The sequence below is a fragment of the Thalassophryne amazonica genome, chromosome 2 (genome assembly GCF_902500255.1).
Source record: "Thalassophryne amazonica chromosome 2, fThaAma1.1, whole genome shotgun sequence".
Taxonomy (NCBI): Eukaryota; Metazoa; Chordata; class Actinopteri; order Batrachoidiformes; family Batrachoididae; genus Thalassophryne; species Thalassophryne amazonica.
The window spans coordinates 30850578-30877267 of NC_047104.1; the positions used below are offsets into that span (position 1 = coordinate 30850578).

General features: G+C 43.1%; 1 protein-coding gene and 1 pseudogene across 1 annotated transcript in view; one reads left to right on the plus strand and one right to left on the minus strand.

Annotated features, from left to right (window-relative positions):
* The window catches only part of LOC117503466, a 37681-nt pseudogene that overhangs the window by 6686 nt on the left and 4305 nt on the right, over positions 1 to 26690 (minus strand).
* The window catches only part of lrrc4cb (leucine rich repeat containing 4C, genome duplicate b), a 221799-nt gene continuing 217931 nt past the window's right edge, over positions 22823 to 26690 (plus strand). The window contains exon 1 of the mRNA XM_034184684.1: positions 22823 to 23163. The gene's annotated coding sequence lies outside the window, so the exon portion shown is untranslated. The remainder of the gene's footprint in view (positions 23164 to 26690) is intronic.

A 26690-nucleotide genomic window follows, 5' to 3' on the forward strand; every position in this document is an offset into this window, starting at 1 on the left:
TTTATTCCATCTTCAATCAACCAAAAGTTGATCTAATCCATTCTGGTATGTTGTGATGTCCTTGAGAGAGAAATCGTTGAACATTCCCCACTCAGACTTAAGGCCAGTGGTTATTCTTCATTGTTCTGCTACTCCGTGACTGGACGGCCTGAGTGGGAGTTGAAATCTCTCTCAAATGATCTTTTATGGCTCCAATCCTCTCACTCCACAATTCCAATTGATGCTCACAAGATGGTCAAGTCTTGTGATTTCCTCATAGCAGGGGAGTAGTGCCAACAGCACCTCTCCCTGGAAGAATAACCCCGTTTACTGGTATTTCAACAGGTTATATATGTTCTTGACTCCTGTCATCCTCAGATGATCTTGGTTACCATCGGGACGCTGTTGACTCAAAACCTCCTCCCTTCTCCTTCTGCTTTACTGGAAATCTCCGCAGCCCCTACCAGTAACTTATTTCTCAAGTTCCTCTTTTCTGTTAACTCTTCAGCTTTTCTGAGAATTCTTTTAAATCATTTCTTCAAAATCACATCAATCATATTCAATCATTTCATTAAAACTCTCTTTCACATAAAAACAATTCATATGATCATATAGACGTATCGTTATCTTTGGCTGCTTTCAGTGATGCCGGTATTTGGTTAGACTCTTTCTCTCCGATTGTTCTGTCTGAGTTATTTTCATTAGTTACTTCATCCAAACCATCAACATGTTTATTAGACCCCATTCCTACCAGGCTGCTCAAGGAAGCCCTACCATTATTTAATGCTTCAATCTTAAATATGATCAATCTATCTTTGTTAGTTGGCTATGTACCACAGGCTTTTAAGGTGGCAGTAATTAAACCATTACTTAAAAAGCCATCACTTGACCCAGCTATCTTAGCTAATTATAGGCCAATCTCCAACCTTCCTTTTCTCTCAAAAATTCTTGAAAGGGTAGTTGTAAAACAGCTAACTGATCATCTGCAGAGGAATGGTCTATTTGAAGAGTTTCAGTCAGGTTTTAGAATTCATCATAGTACAGAAACAGCATTAGTGAAGGTTACAAATGATCTTCTTATGGCCTCGGACAGTGGACTCATCTCTGTGCTTGTTCTGTTAGACCTCAAGTGCTGCTTTTGATACTGTTGACCATAAAATTTTATTACAGAGATTAGAGCATGCCATAGGTATTAAAGGCACTGCGCTGCGGTGGTTTGAATCATATTTGTCTAATAGATTACAATTTGTTGATGTAAATGGGGAATCTTCTTCACAGACTAAAGTTAATTATGGAGTTCCACAAGGTTCTGTGCTAGGACCAATTTTATTCACTTTATACATGCTTCCCTTAGGCAGTATTATTAGACGGTATTGCTTAAATTTTCATTGTTACGCAGATGATACCCAGCTTTATCTATCCATGAAGCCAGAGGACACACACCAATTAGCTAAACTGCAGGATTGTCTTACAGACATAAAGACATGGATGACCTCTAATTTCCTGCTTTTAAACTCAGATAAAACTGAAGTTATTGTACTTGGCCCCACAAATCTTAGAAACATGGTGTCTAACCAGATCCTTACTCTGGATGGCATTACCCTGACCTCTAGTAATACTGTGAGAAATCTTGGAGTCATTTTTGATCAGGATATGTAATTCAAAGCGCATATTAAACAAATATGTAGGACTGCTTTTTTGCATTTACGCAATATCTCTAAAATCAGAAAGGTCTTGTCTCAGAGTGATGCTGAAAAACTAATTCATGCATTTATTTCCTCTAGGCTGGACTATTGTAATTCATTATTATCAGGTTGTCCTAAAAGTTCCCTAAAAAGCCTTCAGTTAATTCAAAATGCTGCAGCTAGAGTACTGACGGGGACTAGAAGGAGAGAGCATATCTCACCCATATTGGCCTCTCTTCATTGGCTTCCTGTTAATTCTAGAATAGAATTTAAAATTCTTCTTCTTACTTATAAGGTTTTGAATAATCAGGTCCCATCTTATCTTAGGGACCTCGTAGTACCATATCACCCCAATAGAGCGCTTCGCTCTCAGACTGCAGGCTTACTTGTAGTTCCTAGGGTTTGTAAGAGTAGAATGGGAGGCAGAGCCTTCAGCTTTCAGGCTCCTCTCCTGTGGAACCAGCTCCCAATTCAGATCAGGGAGACAGACACCCTCTCTACTTTTAAGATTAGGCTTAAAACTTTCCTTTTTGCTAAAGCTTATAGTTAGGGCTGGATCAGGTGACCCTGAACCATCCCTTAGTTATGCTGCTATAGACGTAGACTGCTGGGGGGTTCCCATGATGCACTGTTTCTTTCTCTTTTTGCTCTGTATGCACCACTCTGCATTTAATCATTAGTGATCGATCTCTGCTCCCCTCCACAGCATGTCTTTTTCCTGGTTCTCTCCCTCAGCCCCAACCAGTCCCAGCAGAAGACTGCCCCTCCCTGGGCCTGGTTCTGCTGGAGGTTTCTTCCTGTTAAAAGGGAGTTTTTCCTTCCCACTGTAGCCAAGTGCTTGCTCACAGGGGGTCTTTTTGACCGTTGGGGTTTTACATAATTATTGTATGGCCTTGCCTTACAATATAAAGCGCCTTGGGGCAACTGTTTGTTGTGATTTGGCGCTATATAAAAAAATTGATTGATTGATTGATATACAAACATTCTCATTCCTTATTATTCATTTAATTTTTTACTAACATTTTAATCATTTGATCAGTTGTTTAACATCAGCTTTTCTTGCCCTACTTGCGACATCTTCTTCACTTCCTCTTTTTCTCTGACTCTGCACTCTTTATGAAAAACAACTCATATAATCATTCATTTCACTTATTCATAAAATACATTTTCTAATCAACTCTTAATTTTAACACATTAATACTTCATTTGATCATACTTGTCATGTTAGAATCATTCATAGACATATTCCATCATCTTCACCACCGCGTTCATTCCGTGGGCCTCCCCATTTGCAATGGAAAAGTCTGGTATGACCTCACTTACTCCTGGAAGGTACCAAACACTGTGCAGTTTAATCCAACAGCATGTATATTAATTCCATGGCACGTATTATATTCCAAGATGAAAACAAGCTGAAAGCAAGCTTAAAGTCATCTTTCCTGACAAGAGATTAGAGCATGCCATAGGTATTAAAGGCACTGCGCTGCGGTGGTTTGAATCATATTTATCTAATAGATTACAATTTGTTCATGTAAATGGGGAATCTTCTTCACAGACTAAGGTTAATTATGGAGTTCCACAAGGTTCTGTGCTAGGACCAATTTTATTCACTTTATACATGCTTCCCTTAGGCAGTATTATTAGACAGCATTGCTTAAATTTTCATTGTTACGCAAATGATACCCAGCTTTATCTACCCATGAAGCCAGAGGACACACACCAATTAGCTAAACTGCAGGATTGTCTTACAGACATAAAGACATGGATGACCTCTAATTTCCTGCTTTTAAACTCAGATAAAACTGAAGTTATTGTACTTGGCCCCACAAATCTTAGAAACATGGTGTCTAACCAGATCCTTACTCTGGATGGCATTACCCTGACCTCTAGTAATACTGTGAGAAATCTTGGAGTCATTTTTGATCAGGATATGTCATTCAATGCGCATATTAAACAAATATGTAGGACTGCTTTTTTGCATTTGCGCAATATCTCTAAAATTAGAAAGGTCTTGTCTCAGAGTTATGCTGAAAAACTAATTCATGCATTTATTTCCTCTAGGCTGGACTATTGTAATTCATTATTATCAGGTTGTCCTAAAAGTTCCCTGAAAAGCTTTCAGTTAATTCAAAATGCTGCAGCTAGAGTACTGACAGGGACTTCTTATCTTAGGGACCTCATAGTACCATATCACCCCAATAGAGCGCTTCGCTCTCAGACTGCAGGCTTACTTGTAGTTCCTAGGGTTTGTAAGAGTAGAATGGGAGGCAGAGCCTTCAGCTTTCAGGCTCCTCTCCTCTGGAACCAGCTCCCAATTCGGATCAGGGAGACAGACACCCTCTCTACTTTTAAGATTAGGCTTAAAACTTTCCTTTTTGCTAAAGCTTATAGTTAGGGCTGGATCAGGTGACCCTGAACCATCCCTTAGTTATGCTGCTATAGACTTAGACTGCTGGGGGGTTCCCATGATGCACTGTTTCTTTCTCTTTTTGCTCTGTATGCACCACTCTGCATTTAATCATTAGTGATTGATCTCTGCTCCCCTCCACAGCATGTCTTTTTCCTGGTTCTCTCCCTCAGCCCCAACCAGTCCCAGCAGAACTCTGCCCCTCCCTGAGCCTGGTTCTGCTGGAGGTTTCTTCCTGTTAAAAGGGAGTTTTTCCTTCCCACTGTCACCAAGTGCTTGCTTACAGGGGTCGTTTTGACCGTTGGGGTTTTTCCGTAATTATTGTATGGCTTTGCCTTACAATGTAAAGCGCCTTGGGGCAACTGTTTGTTGTGATTTGGCGCTATATAAATAAAATTGATTTGATTTGATTTGATTTGAATTTGAGGTGTCTAATACCCAGCCTTCTTTTTGCACATCTACTGTACCCTACTCTTTGCACAAGGGCATTTTCAAAAAATGGCAAATTTTATTTTTCCCTTCATATTCTACCATTCATTTACACCAGGGGTGCCCAAGTTTGGTCGAGATCTACCTTCCTGACACTCTTGGTTGTGTCCCTGTTCCAACACTACTGAATCCAATGAAAGGCTCATTCAAAGCCTGCTAACAAGTCTTTCATTGGATTCAAGTGTGTTGGAACAGGGAGACAACTAAGAGTGTCAGGAAGGTAGATCTCGAGGACCAAACTTGGGCACCCCTGGTGTAAATGAATGGTAAAATATGAAGGGAAAAATAAAATTTGCCATTTTTTGTAAATGCCCTTGTGCAAAGAGTAGGGTACAGTAGATGTTGATAATCCGCTAACCGCTAATTATCGAAGCTAATGTTTTCATTATTGGATTAGCTTTTCAGATAACTTTGAAAACCATCATCGGACCAATTATCTTCCGATAAATTTTGGTCCAATAATTTTTAGACTGCTAACATATTTTTGCAGACGTGGTGAACAAAGCTTAATAGTTACAAACATTTATTAAGTCTAAAATCAGTTGAGTACCTACCTGTTAAATGTTTTGTAGTAGATGTTGTGTGTTGGGGGGTGTGGCTGGATATTTTGGTGTTCTTTTCTTTTCTTTGCTCTTCAGGTGGCATGGAAACTGATTTGTCTGTGGAGAAGGTGCTGGCTGAAGAGTCCTTCACCCTCATCAACATCATGTGCAGCACCTGTGACGGGTGCTCACATGCAACCTTAAAGACTTTCAGCTGAAGCAGATAATTGGATGGCGTTCTGCATTTAAGTCATGTGTGATTCAAGCAGAACTGCCGGGAACTCGACCTTGTGATGTTCGTTTGTGAGACGCTGAGGACCGCGCCTGGGTTTGACACATCGAGCCCGTGAAGCAAGGAAGGGTGAGGACACATGCTGTCAGCACACATTAAAGGTAATTAAGTGTTTGACTAATTGTTGATAGTAACTTGGTGTTTTGTTACACAGTATACTTGAATTGTGATGAGAATTGTGCAGCTTGCTTCTCACTGCTGTGGCGTGCGGATAAGTGATCCTCCACCTGTTATGAGAAGCTGCTCATTTGCATAAAGTTAAAAAAGATACAGACCTGAATGTGTTGCTGATAGCGTGTGTCTTTTGAAAGATATTGTTGTAACTGCTGACTTACCTCACCTCTTCTTTGCTTCACAGAGAGTCAGTTTGTTGTGTCCACCTGGGGGGTGTTTGGCGGTGGTAGTGGGTCCAGGAGCGCCGGGCTTCGATCCTTTTGGGCACTGGAGAGCGTGCCAACAGTCACTCCACCAGAAGGACGCTATTTTTGTTTTTACACTTTTTATGCACAGCGGGTATAATAAATATATGTTTTTGGAACCGCTTTTCTGGTTATTTGTAGCGCTGGGTTCTGTCTGACGCAGGTCCGCTGCCACGTCGACACATAACAGTAGATGTGGAGTTCTATCCTCTGCAAACAAAGGAAAGATGGTTCTAGAAGAAATCACTCTATCCTCTGCAGACAAAGAAGAACTGGTCACAGAAAATAAAAAAAGCTCATTTCTTTTGACCCCATATGGATACACTGGCAATATCACCCAAGTCATCCAGAGCCATACAGTTTTAACTTATGGTTAAAATTTTAACCAAACTAATTTTGGACAAGTTATTTAAATTAACATCATGTCTGAAGTTTTATAAAGTGAAAATATCAGATATATGTTTTAGTTTTAAAGTAATGCACTAATTTTGAAGGTTTTACCCTCAAAATTAGTGCATTTACCCTTGTATTAAACCCTCAACTATGACTGAACTTGAGGCCAGACTACCTGATATTTTAGCTTTGAGTCTGGAGAATGCTAAATCAGTGGACAGCCTTGCAGATAGCATAAATTTAGTGCTTAAAACTACACTTGATAAGACTGCACCTCCTCTTTTAAGGTCATGCCCTCCTAAGGCACATTCATCTTGGTTCAATGATTATTTGCATGACCACAGGCAGAAGGCTAGAGGTTTGGAACGGAAATGGCATTGTTCCAAATTAGAGGTGTTCTTGTGTGGCGGGATGCTATTTTAGATTATAAGCATGCACTACTGGCCAGGAAGCGGACCTATTACTCTGATTTGATCAGTAAAAACAAACAAGTCAAAGTTTTTGTTTGACACGGGCGCATTTCTTATTCACGGGCAGCCACCTGTTAGTCGTTCTCCCTTTTCAGCACAGGATTTTTTGGCTTATTTTGAGAAGAAAATAGAAGATATTAGGCTGAGCATATCTCAGCACACCTCAGCCCAGCCATTAAAACCTGCTATGGAGGTGGGCGCTACCATTGAGGTGTTACCTAGATTGACAGAATTTAATAGTATTTCATTCGGCGTGCTGACGAAACTTATGACGTCTACAAAAAGCACAACCTGTATATTTGATCCCATGCCAACAAAATTGTTTAAGGACCTATGGCCCACTCTTGGGCCGACTGTGCTGGAATTATTAATCTGTCATTAACCTCTGGATCTGTTCCAAAATGTTTTAAATCTGCAGTGATTAAACCATTACTTAAGAAATCTAATCTTGACCCTAGTGTATTGAAAAATTACAGGCCGATATCAAATCTATCATTCTGTTCCAAAATTTTAGAAAAGGTGGTTTCACGGCAGCTTATAGACCACCTCACTGAGAATGATCTTTTTGAGCTACTGCAGTCTGCTTTTAGAAAATATCACTCCACAGAGACTGCGCTCACTAAAGTAGTGAATGATGTTCTGCGGGCAATGGACTCAGACACCACTACGGTTTTGGTGTTGTTAGATCTCAGTGCTGCATTTGATACCATGGATCATCGTATTTTGCTCGATAGGTTGGAAAATTTTTTGGGGATTACTGGAAGTGCCCTTGCCTGGTTGACATCATATCTGTCCAGTCATTCTCAATGTGTCTTGTATAATGGCACTACCTCTGACCTTGCTGACATGAGATTTGGGGTTCCACTGGATCTGTTTTAGGCCCCTTGCTTTTCTCCCTGTATGTGGCACCCCTTGGGCGTATACTGCGGAGTTTTGGGATTGCCTTTCATTGTTATGCTGATGATACTCAGTTGTACATGCCGATAACTGCAGGAAATCTCACTCCCATAAAATCCCTGGAGGACTGTCTTCTATCAGTGAGAAGTTGGCTGTATAGTAACTTCCTACTTCTAAATTTTGATAAGACTGAAATGATGGTTCTTGGTCCAGCGAGACATCGGCATCAGTTTGACCAGCTGGTGCTCAGCCTGGGTTCGTGTGTCATACATCATACGGACAAAATGAGGAACCTTGGGGTAATTTTTGATCCCATGTTGTCTTTTGACCTCCACATCAGGGATGTTACTAGGACTGCTTTTTTAAATATAGCGAGGATCCGCCCCATCCTGTCCATGGCTGATGCTGAGACCCTGATTCATGCTTTTGTTTCTTCTAGACTAGATTATTGTAATGTTCTATTTTCAGGGTTACCACAGTCCAGCATTAGGGGTCTTCAGCTGGTTCGGAACACTGCCGCAGACTTCTGACACGTAGCAGAAGATCTGAACATATCACACCCATTTTGGCATCTTTGCACTGGCTCCCTGTCTCTGTGAGAGCAGATTTTAAGGTTTTGCTATTGACTCATAGGGTTGTTCATGGACTGGCGCCATCTTATCTGGCTGATCTGGTGGAACTCTATGTGCCGGCCCGGGCTTTGCGGTTGCAGGATGCGGGACTTCTCTGTGTTCCCAGGGTTAAGTGGAAGTCAGCAGGTCAAAAAGCCTTTTCGTATCGTGCACCCACCCTGTGGAACAGTCTTCCTGCGACCGTGAGGCAGTCTGAGTCCGTGGACATTTTTAAGTCAAGAGTCAAAACCTATTTTTATTCTCTTTCTTATGAATAGTTTTTATTTTTATTTGTTTTATTCTTTTACTTCTGTTTTTATTTATGTATTTGATTTTTTTTTTTCATTTTTAATTATTTATTAAATTTCATGTTGACTTGTTTTATGTAAAGCGCCTTGAGATGGCTTTTGCTGTGATTTGGCACATTATAAGTTAATTAAATTAAATTAAATTTAGTCTGGACATGCTGTGTCCTGGTGCATTATGGGTAAACTCAGTACATTCACGACAGAAGAAATGCATTTGAGACGCTCTGATCAGGCTCCACGGACCACAGCATTAAACTCTTTGTATATTCTGACTAAAACGCTTGTGAATATATTCTCTGAGTTTATAGACGTTGTTATTGTGCTTGTTTTATCTAAAAATGCCAGAAGAAGCCCAGGTTGCTTCTCCATTATTTTCAATTGGAATCATTGCAATCGATTCCTGTTTACGCTTTAGAGTCCTGCTTATGTCAAACGCTGTCTGTTGTCTTTGTTCCAGAGTAATATCTATAAGATGTCTGAAATTCAGTTTGCATTTATTAAATTCTACACATCTTAGGGCCCAGTCCCACTGGGGAGAGGATTAATTGCACATGAATTGAGTACACAAATTACGGGCATCCATTGTCATCTGCAACAAAATTGGCCAAAAATGACAAATGTCCCAGTATGACTTCTGGATATAGTAATAATGTACAGCGAATATATGATGAACAATCATGGTTGTATAACGCATGTAGTGAGGAAATGGATCCGACGCATTGCGATTATCACGGCAGTATTACGGGTGTATTATGAATGCATCGTGCATGTTCCGCGTGCATGGCATCTGTATTGCGTTCATAAAAGAAGCTCACTCAGGCCGTCGGCATCACTATTCACACCAACAATACAGCCTCTGGAGCATTTGCTGGACTTGGACAAGTTGATTGGAGTAAACAAGCAGTGAACAGTGCGAGTGGTGACATCAGTGGATCGCATCAGAGCGCAGCTCGTCTGAACGATTATAACAAGAAGTTAAGTTAACAAGAAGTCTGTTATAAACAAAGGATTAAACACTGTAACAGCTGCAGACAAGAAGGAAAAATCACCCAACTGTTTTATCAAGCCTTGACAATGTAAACAAGTCATATAATTACCTTTTTACACGGCTCAAAATGCTTTCTGCAGCTTGTTAGCCAGCTACAGCTTCCTCTGTGATTCAGGAGGTGATTAGAGCCGTTTTCAACAGCCAATTTGCAGAATAAAATGATTAATCCGCCACGAAATAATTATTTTATATACACAGTATCCAGCGCAGAGCGCGTGGCAGCTGGTAGAACAAAGAACAGCATCCAGCTGTGAACAAAGCGGATGCAAATCAGATGCAGACATAATAAAAACGCTTTATTCGTGGCCAGTCTGTATGCAGTCGCTACAACTTATTTTAGTCCGTGATGTGGACATGATGGGCACCCAAAATATTCATTTTACACACTGTCTCAGTCCGCTGCCAAGCCGCAAATCCCTGTCAGTTGCGGATATCAGCAGATGACGGTGAATATGCAGCATATATATTGTTTATGTATTGAGTATGGATGGAGTATGTAAGGCGGATGTCATCCGCAGCCAAAATTTTGTGCAGTTCAAAAATCCTGGAAACGGAAAAACGTGCCTGTGCGGATAATTGCGGACGTGTGCAGGTGTCGCCGACTCATACAAGCATGTTTCACGCATATTGCGGATGTTAGGCGAATATGAGCCAATTCTGTGTGCAATCCATACGCAAATCTTCCTAAATGCCAGTGGGACTGTGCCCTTAAACATAGCAGACACAGATTATCTGGAATTTTGTTTTGGTAAGTTTTCACGGTCTCTACTGCCATCTACTGGCCAGTAGTGTTCGTGGTAGTATTTGCCCTAAGTACTGAGTGTCTGGGCACCAGTAGATGGCAGTGTTCTATTTATTTTGATCCCGGTTATATCACAGTTGTCTAATTACAACTTGGCTTTGTTTTGCAAATCCCTTTTTTTTTTTTTACAAATAAAAAAATGGCATATTTTACAAAAGCACATTTATATGTAAACACCAACACACACCTCACATTAACGTGTTGGTTTTTACAATGAATGAATGAGTCAACCAATCAGTGTTTGCGGAGGCACAATTTACCCATAATCCCTTTGGCATTTGTCTGTTTGTTACAAAACCAGAACTGGTGCATTATTTAAAATTTAAAGATATATGTTATATTTTAACACTGTACAAATGACAGAATTGACATTAATGGAGTTATTCTATCAGTATTAATTTTATTTATAAATCAAAACCATAAGTCAGCACTGCTTTATTTTCAAAAACCTCCATCTCACTGCGACACTGCTATTGAGTAGAAAGTTGAGCTTCACTGCTGCAAGCTATGTAATAAACAGGAGTTTGCAGCAGTGGGCAGGGTGCACAAAAACAGAAGTGCTGATTCATTGTTTGGGTTTGTGATCACCTTTGATGCTACCAGAAGCGATCGTGGTGTCAAAACTCAAAATCAGCGTGTTAGTAGTTGCAAGTGGACCGGAGACAATACTGGAAGTTAACGGTTATCTGTAGCTTCTGATACATTTTTGGATGGTTTATCGGTTTAGCTTTATAAACAATAACTTTTCAGTTAGCTGATTATCTGTTATCGAAGCTAACTTAATGGTTAGCTGTGACAACCACTGCATTTACAGAATGAGAAGCTAACTTATTTTAAATAATGGCCAATAATGAGGTCCAGAAAGATGGTACATAACAGTGTTTTATCTCATGCTTTAAAAAGTTATGACTTACTTTTATACTTTTTACTCTTTTAATTCATTTTATTAGGAAACTTAGTGGGCCGTGGCCTCAATTCTGAGCCTTTAGTGAAGCTTAAGGCTAGTGGCCGGCGATCACCTTAGTATTTCTTCTGTTTTTTTGGTTGCTTAATGCTGACAAATTACACTGTATTTTTTGTCTTCCTGATGCTTGATTCTACTTTTTTCTTTTCTCTCAGTTTGAGGTGCGGCTCCATCCAGAGATGGGTGTGGTATCTGTTCTGGAAACCATCCTGTGCACCGGCAACATTTCCTGTGTGTTCGTTTTGTTGTGTGGGCCACTGAAGAGGAGGTACTACTGGCCCACCACCACAAGATGGCGCCCTGCTTGAAGTGCGGGCTTCAAGCACGAGAGGGCATCGGAGTGACCGGGAGTGACAGCTGTCACTCATCATCCGTACCAGCTGTCACTCATCCACCACTCAACACCATCACCATAAAGGCCGGACTGCAACTCCACCTCCCCGCCGAGAAATCAGCTACCAAGCAAGGTAACTTTCTCTGCTGTGATTGCCCGTACCTTCACCATTGACGGTACGGGCACTAGATGGCACCCTTCTTCCATTAATCACACACCAGACACAACCAGTGACATTGGTGGTGTCTGGTAATCACAGGGAGGAGATTGTGTTTTATGTAACACCTTCTACCTCCCGTGTGATTTTGGGTTATCCTTGGATGATAAAGCACAATCCCCGGATTGATTGGCCGTCTGGGGTTGTGGCTCAGTGGAGCGAAACCTGCCACCGGGGGTGTCTCGGATCCTCGGTTCCGCCTGGTGTGACAGCTAGTGAGGAGGTTAAAGTCCCCCCCAATCTGACGGCGGTGCCATGTGAGTACCACGATCTTGCTGACGTTTTCAGCAAAGATCTGGTGCTCACCCTTCCCCCGCACCGTCTGTATGATTGTCCCATTGATTTGATCCCGGGCGTTGAGTACCCGTCCAGCAGGCTGTACAACCTCTCACGTCCGGAACGCGAATCAATGGAGACCTACATCCAGGACTCGTTAGCTGCCAGGCTGATCCAGAACTCCACCTCCCTGATGGGTGCTGGTTTCTTTTTTGTGGGCAAGAAAGACGGCGGACTCCGTCCATGCATTGATTACAGGGGGCTGAACGAGATCATGGTTCGCAACCGATACCCTCTGCCCCTGTTAGATTCAGTGTTCACGCCCCTGCATGGAGCCCAAATTTTCACAAAACTGGATCTTAGGAATGCTTATCACCTGGTTCGGATCCGGAAGGGAGACGAAAGGAAAACGGCATTTAACACCCCGTTAGGTCATTTTGAGTACCTGGTCATGCCGTTCGGCCTCACTAATGCCCTCGCAACGTTCCAAGCTTTGGTAAATGATGTCTTGCGGGACTTCCTGCATCGGTTTGTCTTCGTATATCTAGACGATATACTCATCTTTTCCCCGGATCCTGAGACTCATGTTATGCATGTACGTCAGGTCCTGCAGTGGTTGTTGGAGAACCGGCTGTTTGTGAAGGGCAAGAGCGAGTTCCACCGTACTTCTTTGTCCTTCCTAGGGTTTATTATCTCCTCCAACTCCGTCGCCCCTGATCCGGCCAAGGTTGCGGCGGTGAGAGATTGGCCCCAACCAACAAACCGTAGGAAACTACAGCAGTTCCTGCGAAGAACCGTGGCAGTGGACCCGGGGACAGGTCCGAAGGACAAAATGTACGTCCCACCAGAGGCCAGGGCTGCGGTCCTCGACTTCTGTCACGGTTCCAAGCTCTCCTGTCATCCAGGGGTGCGAAGGACCGTGGCAGTGGTCCAGCAGCGCTTCTGGTGGGCGTCTCTGGAAGCCGACGTCTGGGAGTACGTCCAGGCCTGCACCACCTGCGCCAGGGGCAAAGCCGACCATCACAGGACCGAAGGCCTACTTCAGCCTCTGCCCGTGCCTCATCGCCCCTGGTCTCACATCGGCCTGGACTTTGTCACGGGCCTCCCGCCGTCCCAGGGCATGACTACCATCCTCACGATAGTGGACCGGTTCTCCAAGGCAGCCCACTTCGTGGCCCTCCCGAAGCTCCCGACGGCCCAGGAGACTGCAGAGCCCGGACGGGGGCTAAGGCCCATGCAGACCGTCGGCATTCCCCGGCCCCTGCATACCAGCCTGGGCAGGAGGTTTGGCTATCCACAAAGGATATCCCCCTGCAGGTGGAATCCCAGAAACTAAAGGACAGGTACATCGGACCATTTACCATACTCAAAGTCCTCAGTCTGGCCGCAGTGAAGCTGAAGCTACCAGCTTCGTTGCGGATACACCCCGTTTTTCATGTGTCCAGACTCAAGCCCTGCCATGCCTCACCACTGTGTGCCCCTGGACCGGCGCCGCCTCCTGCCCGGATCATCGACGGGGAGCCCGCCCATGGACAGTACGCCGGCTCCTGGATGTCCGTCGAAAGGGCCAAGGTTTCCAGTATCTGGTGGATTGGGAGGGTTATGGACCCGAAGAGCGCTCCTGGGTGAAGAGGAGCTTCATCCTGGACCCGGCCCTCCTGGCCGACTTCTACACCCGTCACCCGGACAAGTCTGGTCGGGCGCCAGGAGGCGCCCGTTGAGGGGGGGTCCTGTTGTGTGGGCCGCTGAAGAGGAGGTACTGCTGGCCCACCACCACAAGATGGCGCCCTGCTTGAAGTGCGGGCTTCAAGCACAAGAGGGCGTCGGAGCGACCGGGAGTGACAGCTGTCACTCATCATCCGTACCAGCTGTCACTCATCCACCACTCAACACCATCACCATAAAGGCCGGACTGCAACTCCACCTCCCCGCTGAGAAATCAGCTACCAAGCAAGGTAACTTTCTCTGCTGTGATTGTTCATTGTTTGAAAACAGTGGTCTGTGTGCAGCCGTGTTCCTGCGGGGTCTATTGGAGGCTGGATTGGCGGACAGTGAGAGGACGACGGTCTTCGCCTCTCACTCCATCCAGGAAGGAGACCAACAGGAGCTGCACGGGTGACATTGTATCTGGAGGTGGAGGTTCTCCCTCCCGGAGGAACTACTCAGAGAACGATTACTGGGTGTGTCTTCACACACCCACCATTAACTGTTTCTGTTTCTGCCAGCAGTACCTGATCTGACAGCTGGAGACGGTGGCCACCTGGGACCCAGGACTTGGCGGCTCCAGTGTTCTTCAGATCGGTTGGCTGTGGAAGCCGTGTGGGATCCGGCTCTTCTCCAGACAGACGTCTTCTATCCTCGAGCCTGCCCACACGTCACCTTGTGTATGATTGACTGTACTCCTCAACTGCAATTGTCTGTATTCCGTTGTGCAATTCACAACATTAAATTGTTACTTTTTGGCTTATCCATTGTCCGTTCATTAACGCCCCCTGTTGTGGGTCCATGTCACTACACCTTCCCAACACATTTTGTGAATTGTTTTGTAAATTATGTCTGTAGCATGGCCCAAACAGAGGGTCACGCCTTTGAGTCTGGTCTGCTTGAGGTTTCTTCCTCAGAGGAAGTTTTTTTCCTGCCACTGTTGCTCTGGGGGTTAGTAAGGTTAGACCTTACTTGTGTGAAGCGCCTTGAGGCAACCTTGTTTTGGCGCTATATAAATGAGAATAAATTGAAATTGAATGAGCTGAGTGGTTGCCAAGAGGCTGTGACCTCATCACTTTGTTGTTCTATACCCTGAACTTTTTTTTTTTTTAGTTTCTTCTGAGACATCCAGAGGTGGACTCACTCTAATGTCACATTTCTGTTTTGTTCAATTTGCCATCTAGACATGAGCTTGACAGTACAGACCGATGAAGTGAGATTATTCAGAATGCTCCAAAGGTCAGATTTCATGATTATGTCAGTTATGTAGAGTTGCTATCACACTGTCACAACCATGTTTGCCTGAACGCCAGATGGACAGTGACCATCACTTCCAAAATATTCCATGATCCTCTCAGTAAAGAAGGAAGTCCTGTGCACTGTAGGTTATGAGGCCCACTGGTGTCAGTGCATTTCTACAGATTTCATTGCATGACGTGGACAAGACCACAACTCCTTCTGAATGGACACCAGTCCGGTCTGACGCAGGTTACTTCCCCATCTGAAGCTGATGCCCACTTTCAGAAGAGTGGACTGGGACAATGCAGATTAAGATCAAATTCAGATTAAGGCTGGCAATCTGCCTCGAGATGGATTCAATCCAAAGACCAGTTTTTGAAGTCTGGCTCATCCTACATTCAAACTCAATCCGGCTGAAGCTAAATTCTTTGCTGGTTCACCAAAGACTTTGGTTAGAATTTTCTGGATCCGGACGTGATAGCAAGGGAGTGTGTGTGTGTGTGTGTGTGTGTGTGTGGATCTGAACATGAGAGCGCGGGTGCGTCTATGACACGTGTAATAAGGGAACGCATCCGTCGGATTCTCTTGGAGAGAAGACACAGCAGAGAAAGAAAGTTGCTTGCTCTTCTCGTTGCAGCCACACTGTGTGTTGCCACTATGGCTGCACAAACCTAATGAGGAAGTTTGACATCATAATCAATAAGCTAGCTGGACTCTAGTCACATTTACGTTCAGACCTCCGCTCAAAATATCCTGTCTTAAATCCAAAAAAACCTGAACCGAGCCAGATTAATAACCACAGTGTGAACTGTGTCTAAGCATCTTGTCCCCAGGGATAAATGGATGGTGGTCAGGATCTGAACCCAGGTCTGTATATTGGTAAGCCACCTCCTGATCCACGCAGCTCCCTTTTTTTTTTTCGGGAAGCAGTAGGTTTTTGTCCCAGGGATACAGTTGTTGCTGTATTGACCTTTGTTCCACATCTTTTTCAACTCAGGCTTTGTATAAAAGAAACCTACGTAATTGTCAGTCAAGCTGTCAAGTACTTTGTTTCCTAGTTGTGGTGTTGATTTGCCAATCACAAATTGTCTTTGATGCTGACATTAAATATTGTATGCATTCAAACAGAATTCGCACTTTGCCTTTTTGAAATGAAGGAGCACATTGTTGAAGCAGCATGTGGTTGACAGTGATCTGATTGTGCAGATTTGCTGAGGCTCTTATTTTGGCGAACCTATGGTGTGCATCCCTACCCTCATTCCCTCTAGCTGCTGCTTTTATTTTTAATTTTTCCACTCAGGAGATCTCCAGGAATTAAAATTCATATTTGATCAAAGCTTCATAAACTGCTGATAATGGCAAATATATCAAGTGAATCTAAAGTGCCTGCACATGCACTGTGTGCAAGTCTTTTACAATTATATAACTGTTTTCATGTGAGTATTAGTGAAGTGTATTTTTTTTTAAATGGTACCTCAGTAGATGATCAGAGTTCTACAGACATGGATGTGACTGCAAAACTGAACTAAAGTATGCTCCTAAAAATGGTCAGGTGAGATATTCACTGATTTGGCTTCTTAATCCAGGATTTATGACAAATCTGTGTGAAACTGGGTGTCTTTTGACGAGGAGAATGTTCTGCTGTTTGCAGATGTAGAAAAACCATTAAAACTCCATCAGAACTCATCACTACTCTGATTGTCTGTCTGCTGATCTGCCTCAAAATCTAATCAATTCCAACTTGACCTAATGTCCTCCCCTCCACATTATTTCACTAAAATTCATTCAGAACTTTAAGATAAATATATCTTGACAGGCAGGTATTTCTGGGGCATAGGAATTGAACCACCAACCTACTGACCATGGTTTGATGCCAGTTTTGTCCATTTCTGGCTGACTGAGTACTTGAATAAGATGTTTTGGGCCTTCTCTTACTGGTGGGCACCTAACATGTGACACAGATTCTTTAGGGGCGTGTCTGTCATCATATTAGTTACACAGTGCTAAAGCTCAGCACCAACCAACAATCACAGCACTCTGCGCAAAGTGACTGGGCTACGTGTCCACATAATTGATGGATATGTCGTGGGCATACCAAAAACGTAACCAGTCAGTGGCATCTGTCATCACCTTATCGTGTAGGTGACATGATATGTCATGTTTTTTTGAGTATTTAAGACTAAAATTAAACAGCAGTTTGAAATTTATTCTTTCCTGGGGCGCAGTTACTGAAGAGATAAATATTCCGATTTTGAACTGCGCGACACTAAAAACCAGGAACTTCCTGGCGAGTCCTGACATTGGAGAAGAAGGAGGAAGTGATATCAGTGCCAGAAATATTATCTTAGCAGTCCCATTAATTTATAAATTATTTTGTTGATTTTTACAGGCTACTGACAGCCCCGTTTCCGCTGAGTGGTTCAGGTTAGAGCTGCAAGGTGTTATAGGTGTCAGAACAGTTAATTCTCGCTGACAGAATCCTTTTGATTGGCAGGTGGAACACGGGAACATGGTGTCTGCAGCTTCTCCACTCAACATGGAGGGAAGACTGAGTATTTTCACACATTATTTTATTTTATTTTATTGGTTTGTGGATCATGGGATAATTTCATTGTGTGCAGACTAAGAAGTTATGAGCAGATGAGGTGCTGCGAGTCTTTCAACTTGCGGTGCAAAGCAGCCCGCGGTGGAACAAGAGGAGGCTCCGTTAACAGCAGGTACTTGATCCATCAGCCGCAATAACGGATTACAGCCAGTGCTGTGACAAATAGACTTTTCTTCAGCCAGGACATAAGGAATTAATTTATTTTCAGATGCCATTTTCCAAATGTGGATACGTTTTCATCAGACTGAAGATGATCTCACTGAAACAGACAGGTAAGACTATATTATTTTCTCCTTGTGTGAATGGTTTTATTATTTAATAATAACGTGTTACACTACTAATGTACACTACACTAACTGAATTCAAGAAAGAAACAATATTCATTTTAAAAGTAGCTGATATTTTCAGTCCCTCATGTCTTTTTTCATATTTGAAATGTGTGGACCTGTTTCTAAGAAAAAAAATAAATAAATAAAAAATCAAAAAATCAACACTTCATCATCACTTTTTTTGTGATGTCACAGATAGTAAAACAAATTATTTTTGTTAATAAGTTGATTATGATCAAAAAGCTGGCCAAAAACAAATGATTTATCACCTCCAACCTCATGCCGAAATCGCCTGCATTATTTATTTTTTTTAATAATCAACATTCTGTGTTCTGAACTCTGCCAATATCGTCACTGTTGTCACATTGAAGGGTTTCCTCCAAGGTTTCCTCTCCCTCATTGTCATCTAAATAAGGCTTAAAACCATAAGGCTGTGTCCTCCACAGCTGCTTCAGAAACACCTTCAGACTGGACTGAAAAAAAGCTCCACACTAGAAAAAAATGGTCCAAAAACTACTCAACCTCCGCCATGTTTACAATTGATTTGGGCTTGAATCAGCAGGTCCCATTCTGGTGATGACGTAGCAACAATATGGCCACGGCTGAGGGCTGAAATAGAGCACAGGCTTCAGACAGCTGTTGTTTATCCTTCACCTGCAAACGTATCATTGACTTATTGTTCAGCGTTTTTTTTTTTTTTTATGTCAACATTTCATCATTTTTAGCGATTATTTGTGCACATTTTTCGGTGTCACCTACACTTTAAGCCAGACTACTTTGATATGTATTTAGGCTGTTAATTGAACAAAATGCTGCTGTTTTAGCCTCTGAAATTGACTTCACGTGCAAACTCCTCAATGACTGGATGAACTGTCGCCTGCAGTATGTTTGAAAGTAAGTGACAAACTGTTTTGTTGGCATCAGCAAGGTGTGACCGCCGATGTGCACCAGGCAACTCCGAGGCCAAGTGTGAAGCAACTGGGATGAGGATCAGCACCTCCAAATCTGAGACCATGGTCATCAGTTGAAAATGGGTAGATTGGCCCCTCTGGGTCAGGGGAAAGTTCTTGCTACAAGTGGAGGAGTTCAAGTACCGTAAGGTCTTGTTCATGAATGAGAGTAAGAGGCAGCATAAGACTGATAAACAGAGTGGGGCCAGTTGTCCTGCAGATGCTGTACTGGACTGCTGTGAAAAAAGAGCTGAGCCAGAAGGAAAGACTTTCAATTTAGCAGGTTTATGATCTTATCCTCACGTATGGACATGAACGTTAAGTAGTGACCCAAAGAACATTGTCAAGGATACAAGCAGCAGAAATGACATTCCTCTGTCAGATATCTGGGCTTACACTCCTTGACAGGGTGAGACGTTTGGCTCTCTGGAAGGGACTCAGAGTACAACTGTTGCTTCTTTGCATTAAAAGGAGTCAGCTGAGATGGTTCGGACATGTGATGAGGATGCACACTCCATCGGGAGTTCTTCCAGGCACATGCAACTGAGGTGAACCCATTAGGAAGACCCAGGACACGCTGGAGAGAGTATATTTCCCAGCTGTCTTGAGAATGCCTTGGGATCCCCTGGGATGAGTTAGAGGACTTAGCTGAGGATAGGGAAGTGTGGGATATGTTGCTTGGTTTACTGCCACCACGACCCAGATGAGCAGCAGAAAATGAATGAATGAAAGAAATAAAAAAACTTCTGTTTGCCCTTTATTTTACTTTTCCTGTTGTGCTGTTTGTGCACTTTCAGAATGTGTTTTCTTTTTCTGTTAAATTGCATGATTCATCTTCATAATGAGTTTTTAGAATCTGTCTGTTCGGTAATTGCAAACCCAGACACTCCAATTCTTTTCTGAGCTTCTCAAGTGCTGCGGTCAGGGTTGGTTCTGTAAAGATCACAGAATCATCCGTAAACTCAAGGTTAGTAAATCTTTCCTTGCTAACGAACACACAAATAACCACTGAACAATGTAGGAGCCAGAAGAAATCCCTGAGGAATGCCAAAATTCACTGGGAAATTTTGAGATAGTCTGCCTCAACTCCACATAGCCCTGAATAAAACAATTGCTCTTCATTTACCTTCCCAAACCATATTTTCATGTCTTTTCAGGGGACTGAACCCATGACCCTGTGGTCCCTAGCATACCCCTGGTCCCTAGCCTACACCTCTAACCTCACAAGAGATTCTTATAGCAGTGAGATAGATAGCTGGCCCTGCAACAGACTGGTGGCTTGTCCAGGGTGTACCCCAACTCGCATCCAGTAAGTGTTGGGATAAGCTCCAACCTCCCATGACCCTAAATTGGAAAAAGCAGAATATGAAAATGAATACATGGACTGCATTTATAAAGCGCTTTACAGTGATGTCGCACATTCATCCATATGCACTGATGTCAGAATGCTGCACATACTACACACCGGGTGCAACTGGTAAGTAAGAACCTTGCTCAAAGGCCCTGAGTGATTTCCAGTGTTGCAGACTGAATGGTCCCCCCTAAAAATTGGTCCATCCTGCCTCCACTGCACATGCGTCATTTCAGACCACAGCAGCATGTCTGAGACAGACTCTCTTCACCCAAAGCAATCAAAGGGAATAATGGGGTTATTAACCATCAGATGTCAAGGTAATTTCAATTCAGTTTTTTCAATTTATTTCATTTATATAGCGCCATATCACAACAAAGTTGCCTCAACGCACTTCACACAAGTAAGGTCTAACCTTACCAACCTCAAGAGCAAGCACACAGGGGACAGTGGTAAGGAAAAACTCCCTCTGATGATTTGAGGAAGAAACCTCAAGCAGACCAGACTCTAAGGGGTGACCCTCTGCTTGGTCCATGCTACCGACAGAGTTGACAATACAAATACACCAGAAATTTTGGGAGTCTGTGGTGCACAGGACGGGAGGCCTGCGGAAGAAGACACCAAGGTAAAACCTCTTAAATCATTCTAAAGTCAGTTTTAAGCAGAATCAAGGTGATAATCGGTGAGTCACTACTGACGCTTTGAAATGACGGAGGCGAAGTGAATGCAGCACCAGCACCTCATGCTGCTGCGGTGCTCTGATCGCTTCCCCCATCTTTTATGATGAAATAACGCTGAATTTATGTGGAAATGATTGTTGTACCAAAGCTTCAGATATCTGTCGCTGAGATAGATGACTTGAGTGCAGTTTGAAGCAGAAACGAGGTGATAATCAGCGGAATGCTGGTGACGCTCAGTGAAGGCGGGGCGGACCGATTTTTTTTGGGGGGGGGGGCAGTCAGTCTGCCACAACTGCCTGACAGGGATTTGAACAGGGAGACCTCTGATCACAAGCACACCACTTTAAACAGCTGACCATCACCTCCCAGCGTGTTCCCAAATGAATGAAAGAGATATGAATGTAAAAAGATACAGATAGATGTAGATGTAGCTCGGTGATTATATAGTTACAGTGATAGAAGATATCAAAAATAGAAACAAACTACGTATCAATGTAAATGTAAGCATGAATGAATACAGCAAGAAGCTGGTACCTCATTTCTTTCCAGTGTTCTGCAAATGAAACCAAAAATCATGATGTATTTAGTGCAATTTTTTTTTTTTTTACTTTAATATTCTGTCCCTCCCTCTGTCTCAAAGCACTTGGACTTTTGTGACATCATCATCATCATCATCATTGTCAAGTGGTTAGTGCACTTGGTTTCAGTGTAGAAGGTTCCTGGTTCAAACCCTGGCCTGGGTCCACCTTGGATCTGGTGACCCTGAGTGAAAACAAGGGAGCAGCTGAAGGGACTTACTGCACTGTAATAATCTAATAATTTAAAGTTCCATGTGGATGAAAGCAGGTTGGTGTCACATTTATAAATGACACTTCATAGGTGCAGGTGTGTTTTTTTTTTTTTTTTTTTTTTTTCTCTGTTCATGTTGAGGACATTATTTTTGGCTCCTGCTACATGTTGAATATTTTTCAGGCTGCAGACAGCCGACCGTTCCGGATCAGCGGAACCGCCTTTAGGGGGCGCTCACACACACACACACACACACACACACACACACACACACACACACACACACACACACACACACACACACACACACACACACACACACACACACACACACACACACACACACACACACGCCTCACCCCGCTGACTGACACGCAGACATCACACGTGGGCTGTGTGCCATAATTCTATTGATCCCTGATCATTAACGAGCACTGGCTCGTTAATTAACGTGCACGGATACGTGGACGCGCAGGCAAAGTGGTCAAAGTTAAAGTGGCTCCTGCAGGGCGAGCAGGGAGCGCGCTCACGCCTGCGCACACAATGCGCGCGGCGGACCTGCGCGTGGAGACCGTGATTTCTCGCTATTCAAGTCATGAACTGCAGCGAGCGGAGGAAGCTTTAAGACCCGGTGGGGAGAAAGAAAAAAAACCCTAAAGAAACCCCCTGTGTTGGCAGAATTCGGATTGGATCCGGCCTCCCTGACAAATCGGATTATTACAAATATCTGCGTTTGGTGATCACTGGCGGATTTGGTTTTGGGGGAAACAGCATTGCGCACGCCCGTGTGTGATTTCTCCAGCATCCCCTGCGTGTGACGGTGGGACCGAAATCCTCAACTTGATCCAGTCGGCGTCCTCGGGATTTTTTGTAGGACGCTTCTGTCAGCGGGGAGCTGCGAACTGTCAGGTGCGTCCGTGGATCCTGTTCCCGTTCAGGAACCGAGCCGTGCCAAAATTTCAAAGGGGAAACAAAAACCAAAGCGGTCCTACTCATCCGATTTGGAAAAAAACACCTTTGGATTAAAAATAAAAACATTTAAAAACTGGACATAACCAGGCCTGTGCAGACTTGCTTCCCTGCAGGATCTCAGTCCACATTCCCAAGTCCAGGATCTGCTGCTGCTCAAATCGCATCCAGGGGGATGGTGGCCGCATCGTACGTCGGCGCAACTCTTTCTGAACGTGTTTGAATTTTTCTATCTGATCGACAGAGAGAGAGGGAGACAAGGAGAAGGGGGGAGACGCGGACTGCAGCAGCTCCTTTTCACATGGAGATTTGCGCCTCGGACGTTCTGAAAATCTTGGAACCGGGAAGCGGGGCCCTGCTGAATTTTCCTGGACCGCTGCGCTCAACCTCGATTTCATTCATTTGGGAAAATGCGTAAGTATTCTGTGCCAGGCGGTGTGATGTGATTCTCGCGCACACCGATCACCGTTTAACGCACGGATTTCACTGTACTTTTTTCTGCCGTTTCTGAATGTTGGTGCGGTGTGTGTGTGTGTGTGTGTGTGTGTGTGTGTGTGTGTGTGTGTGTGTGTGTGTGTGTGTGTGTGTGTGTGTGTGTGTGTGTGTGAAGACAGATGAGAATGGAGGGGAGGGGATGGCTGGTGCAACAAATAGTGCGTTTGAGCGGCACTCGGCGGAGCTGCTCTGCGCTCCGTGTTCTGCGCTCTGTGGTCAGTGGTCAGTTGTGATCCCTGTTGCCAGCAGGAGATCACAGCGAGAAAAAAAAGGCCTACGTCATATGGTAATTCAAATTCAGTTCAGGTATTCTCAGCATACGCGATTGCTGCAAAAAGGGCACCGGATTGGCCAGGAAGGGTGCGCTGCAAAAACCTTCAGGTCGGTCCGTGTTTTCGCGCAATCTCATGTCCAGCGCGCATTTCCTGCCCGTGACCGGCGTGTCTGCACGGCCACCCGTGGGAGAAGCACCTCTGGCACACTCGAGGCTTCCATTTCGGCCACAGTGTGAGCAGGAGGTCAACCACAAACACAAATAATAATAATAATAATAATAATAATAATGAAAAATCTGTTAAAAATTTCAAAAATGTCAAATCCTGGATCCGTCTTTTGTCGGGAGAGGAGCTGTCCATCAGTGGGAGGTGCTGAAACGCACTAAAGCGCAAATTCTTGCTTGGAATTTGCTGATTATTTGAGCCCCCAAAATGATCCCCAAAGCAGCATTTCTCTTAAATCTGGACTGATTAGACCTTAGGTGATTGTATGACCTGCCTGAAGGACAAAGTCCTGAGGCATGGACCTGTCATTTAAGGTTCTTTACTCCACCATTAACATGCACACATACAACCCTGCCATTAATTCAGCCTTTTAGCCTGCTTGATTGAACTAGGAGTTTGATGACCGATTAATTAAGTCATTTGTAAACCCTGCACGGACATTTCAGCAAAGGGTTTTGTCAATAGAAGGAAGATTAATTCCTGTTGTATGTCAGAGTCATTAATTAATATGGTTTTATTGTGCTGTGAAAAAGTCAGGCACGTTTTAAAAATGCTGCAAACAAAAAGAAGTGGGTCTGTGGAGAGTCTCAGTCATCCAGAAGGTTGAGTCAGATCAGATGGACCTTTAAATTCCTGATGACGCTTTTCTGAATGAAGAGCAGTAAAAGAGTTGTGACTAAATATTAAACGCTGGGTACAACTTAAGACAATTCCACGGTAATGTACGACCAGCTTTCCTTTTACAGATTCAATTTTTTATTTGGCATGAACAGATTCACTGTAAATGTAAAACAAACAGACAAAAAACAGATACACATGTGAGGATTTGCTCAGTTTCTGTATTGTTAGAGAGAAACAGGTTTAAACTGCATCAAAATCTCTTCAAGCATGTTTCAAAAGTCAGTTTAAACAAGACATTGGCCACAAAATCATAAACTGTAAAAGTGACATTAATCTTCCTAAATTCAAGATAATCCAGTCTAAATGTCAAAAGCATTCGAAAAGAATAACACAGTGCTTTATTCTGCTTAACTGGTTTGAAAGCAGCCAGGCACCACTTAAAGTATTTATAAACTATTCCAAATCAAATATACCTCATCTTGATTTAATTTGTCTCATTTCAGATAGTTTAAAATATCCTATAACAAGGATTGAATGGTCTAATCTGTTTTAAATGACTGGTTTACAGCAGATAGAAGCGAGTGAAAACAGGTCCAAATCAATGGCAACTATACTTATCTTGATAAATTAAAAATAATCTCCACAGATAAAGGTGCATAATTTACTTGTATAACACTTTAAACCATTTTAAACCAGATAATTTTGTTTTAAGTTTTTTAAAGTGACTTTAAATTAGTTTCGAACCATATAGAAACAACAGTGGCCTCTACTGGCAGCCCTGTGAGCCTACAGTTAGGCCTGTCTGTCTGTATTTACGTTGTGGTCCAACCCAGTCTTACGGAAAGTCGTGATTCAGCAGCACGAAATCTACATTAATCTATTGGTTCGTGATATTGTGATGAAAAGCGCCTCATTTCCGTCACAGCAGCATGATTTAATTCTAATTCATTCCGTGATGGCTGCATGAAATTAAAAATGAAGCGGGTGGGGGGGTGGGGGGGGGGGTGGCGGTGGTTATGGTTAGGGCCGGGGGTAGGAGTAGGGTTAGGAATAATAATAGAGTTAAAAAAAAACCCTGTCACGAAAATTTGACTTATTTCGTCATGGGAGCACGAAAAAAAAATGTGAGACTGGGCTGTGTGGTCACTGCACATGACAAATATACTGACATGGTCCAAAATGTATCTATCAGAACCCAAAATATCAGTGGTGAATACATAGTCATTTTTGTGTTGTTCTTCACAGGGAATTTTGTGGATGCACTCACTAACTCTATGAATGTCATGCTTTCCCTGATATACTCACAGGGTTCAAACTGGTTTGGAATGGGTTTTGAACAGCTCTAAAAGAACTCTACTTAATATGAATCAATTAGATGTACCAAGGATGAGTGTTTTATAAAACATTTTAAATGAGTGTCTGCAGATTAGAATTCATTAATTTGTCAATTATAATATTTGAAAGTGGGTTCAGATGTAATTAATTTCTGAACTGGTCTTAAACGGATTTAAATCAATGATACACTGGTTTTAATTCAATTAAACTGAGTGAATTTAAGATAATATTGGATATTTTTGGATTGTGGGCTGTTGTTCAACCACTGCAGTGTAATTTGAAGATGTATCTATGTTTTGTGAGAACATAATAGATTATGATATTTACTGTGGATCCGGAAAGTATTCACAGAACTTTGTCCACATTTTTTGTTCCAGCCTTAGTCCAAAATAGACTAAATTAATTTTTTTCCCCTCAAAATTCTACTAACAACACCCTATAATGACAAATTTTTGGAAATGTATTAAAACTAAAAAACTAAAATAAATAAATAAAATAAAATAAAATAAAAATCACATGTACACAAGTATTCATAGTCTTTGCTCAATCCTTTGTTGATGCACCTTTGGCAGCAAGTACAGCCTCAAGTCTTCTTGAATATGATGCCACAAGCTTGGTGCACCTATCTTTGGTCAGTTTTGTCCATTCCTCTTTGCAGCACCTCTCAAGCTCCATCAGGCTGGATGGGGAGCGTCTGTGGACAGCCATTTTCAGATTTCTCCAGAGATGTTCAGTTGGATTCAGGTCTGGACTCTGACCAAGCCAAGCAAGGACATTGCTGCAGCCATGGTTGTTGGTCTGGAAGGTTCTCCTCTCTCCACAGAGGAATGCTGGAGCTCTGACAGAGTGACCTTTGGGTTCTTGGACATCATTGCTGACAAAGGTCCTTCTCCCCTGATCACTCAGTTTACACAGGTGGCCAGCTCTAGACCTTTTTCCATATACTGATGATGGAGGCCACTGTGATCATTGAGGCCTTCAAAGAAGCAG